Genomic DNA, 3,011 nt, shown 5'->3' with positions numbered 1-3,011 from the left:
TGAAATTAAGATGCCTGGTAAATGCTCGACGTGACCGGAGCGGCCCCGGCCTTTGCACACATGACAAAACAGAGAGGCAAGCCGTAGGGGTCGGGGGGGGGGGGGGCAGGCAAGCGGGCTTTCATGCGCTGGAGAAGCAGGGCCTTTTAGGAGCCCCCTGAGGCCCACAGTCATTATTTCTATCGCACCAGCGATGCTTTGCGGGGCTGAAGATGACCTCCTGGCCAATGTGGCCCAATTCCGTCCACACATTCTTAAAACTACCAATTATGGGTACCAAAAATGACAATACTGATTCTGAAAAACGGGGGGGGGGGGGGGGGGAGGCCATTTGGAAGCCAAAAGGTTTCTCAGTCCTGAACAAGCAAGACTCCCCACCACCAAAACCACCTTAAGATGTTGTTATTATTATTAAACCTGATCGAACTCTGGTTCCAGATATTTTAAGCAGTGCCCCTTATAGCCAGCAGATGGCGCTTGGAAAAAGTCAACTCTCGCATGGCTTCCACTCCGCCATGAAAACCCCCCCAAAATAGAAATCTGGCAGCAATTTAAAGACCAACAATATCTATTCCAAAGTATGAGCCCACTGGCAGCTTTAAGACCAACAAAGTTTTGTTCCTGGCACAAGCTACCATGTGCACGCACACGTGCTTATACCCAGGGGTCATTTCCTGCAGGAGCGCACAGGAGCAGAGCTCCGGCAGTAAAGAGCCCAGGGGGCGGGCACGTGCAACAAGCCCCACCCCCTGCTCCCAGCAGCCCTCAGTCAGAGCAAGAAGCAGCCAGGTAAGCTGCAGAGCTCCCCCTCGGCCCAAAACAGTCCAGTGGCACCTTTAAGACCAGGTTTTATTCAGGTACAAGCTCTCCCTCCTCTGTGAGGGCAGATCTGTGCGTTCCCCCCCCCCCAATAGCTAGCAATCCAAAACAGTCCAGTGGGGCCTGAGCGGTGGGTGTTGCCTTCTGACACACTTCCGGTGATGTCAGGGGGTGTGGCATATGCGAATGAGTTATGCGAATGAGTTATGCTAATGAGCTCCTGCACCTCTTTTTCTGTGAAATGACCCCTGGTTAGTTATACCAGGAATAAAACTTTGTTGGTCTTAAAGGTGCCACTGGACTCAAACTTTTGTTCAGCTGCTGCAGATCGACACGCCGACCCACATGAACGTTTATTTCAGTTTGAATGACAGGAACCGGCCTGGACAAGCCACCCTCCACCCACCCACCTGCCCGATTTGTGCACACTTTGTTCAGTGGGGGAATTTTAACTCTTCCCATTTGTCCCCCCTTAAGCCTCCAACCAAAACATCTTACATGCCCCCCCCCGGCTCCAAGGCTTTTCACACCTGCTCCCCCTCCCCACCGCCCCCCACCAGCGCTCTGCCCGGCACACAGACCTTTTTGCAAGCTGCATACTCAGAAACACAACAGCCCACCTACGGGCCTGGATCCCCATGGGCAAGCAGCTCTGGCGAAGCCACAACACATGGGATGGTCAATACCTCCTGACCGCATGTTTGCTGGACCTCCTGATGGCACCTGGTGTTTTTGGCCACTGTGTGACACAGAGTGTTGGACGGTTACTTTAGTAGTTAATTTACCCGGTCATTAAGGTTGTATTTTAAAGTTTTAACGTTTTATTAATGCTCTGCTGTATTTTGTAACAGCCAATGGCTAAATATAATAAATTACTTGACTTGACTTGACTAGATAGGAACTCTCGGTCTGAAGCAAGTGATGCTCTGTTTCTTGGTGCTGGGGGTGGGGGCAACAGTGGGAGGGCGTCTGGTGTCCTGGCCCCACTGCTGGACCTCCTGATGGCCCCTGGTATTTTTTTGGCACTGTGTGACACAGAGTGTTGGACTGGGTGGGCCACTGGCCTGATCTGATGGCATCTGGTGCAAATGAAGCCAGGTCTGACCCACAGAAGTGGCACACGTCGCCAAGACCTCCATCCCTAGCAACTGACAGACAGCACCGAGGGTGAGAAATGCCACAACTCCAGAACGCACCGACTAGAGGAGTTTCTCTGGACGCGCTGTTGTCCTCTCTACCGGCCGTAAGCCTACAGAAGGGGCTTGGTTTCTGAGACGGCCTCCCCTCCGCCTTAAAAACACTTCTTGCTACCTAAGTCTAGGGTGGGGGGGCTGGTTGGGGATACTGGGTGGGAAGAGAAAAAGAGGGTTGGACTTTTTGTTCGGCTGGTGCAAGAGCCACCCGGACGCTCCCCCTTCACTGAACAGTTTTCGACTCAGACCCTCCCACAATAGCCGCACAACAGGCCCCCTGAAGAACTCTCTGTTGGTAATGTGCCAATGGAGGTGCTGGGAAACATTTCCCATGCTCCAGGGGACTCTCTCTCTCTCTCTCTCTCTCTCTCTGTGCCAATGGTTAAACACAGGGAACAGCCCCGTAAAGGCACCCGGAGCTTGCTGCAGAGGACGAGACAGAACCGGTATATACAACGGTCAGAATCCAGGGCGGAAGGCTCTTCCCTGAACTGCACCGGTTCAGCCTGGGAACTAAGAACTTGAATGCTTCTCCATGAAAAAAAAACCACATTCCCTTGTACACACAACGCCAGCTTCTCAGGGACAACGGAGCAGCTACCCTTCTTCCACCACATGCGATCACTCTGTACGCAAACGTGGGAATCCTCCCTGTGCCTCCTGCAGCCTGAACTGGCACAGTCCATTTGTTATAGCTGGATTCAAATCCAGAAGCGCCTTAGAGAACGGCCAGATTTTCAGAGGGCGAGCTTTTGAGAGTCAAAGGACCCCGAAGTGTTGGCTCTCAAAATGTCATGCCCCCCAAAATGCTCTGGTGGGTCTCTAAGGTGTGAACGAACTCAGATCTAGCTGTGCTGCCAGGGCCGGCTCGCTCACTAGGCGTTCGCCTAGAGCGGGCTGGCCCTTAGGGGCGCCAAACTGCACAAACACACACCGCCAAAAGCAAGTCCTCGGCACGGCACTAAGTCCTCGGCATGGATCAGCCAGGGCGCACGGCCT

At 53.4% G+C, this 3,011-nt stretch overlaps 1 protein-coding gene across 1 annotated transcript in view; it reads right to left on the bottom strand.

The window, feature by feature from the left end:
* Positions 1-3,011, bottom strand: part of LOC107116363 (serine/threonine-protein kinase PAK 4-like) — a 106,039-nt gene that overhangs the window by 14,972 nt on the left and 88,056 nt on the right. The window lies entirely within an intron of this gene.

The sequence above is a fragment of the Gekko japonicus genome, unplaced genomic scaffold (assembly GCF_001447785.1).
Source record: "Gekko japonicus isolate JY-2015 unplaced genomic scaffold, Gekko_japonicus_V1.1 scaffold3782, whole genome shotgun sequence".
Classification (NCBI taxonomy): domain Eukaryota; kingdom Metazoa; phylum Chordata; class Lepidosauria; order Squamata; family Gekkonidae; genus Gekko; species Gekko japonicus.
This window is presented reverse-complemented; position numbering and strand designations above follow the sequence as displayed.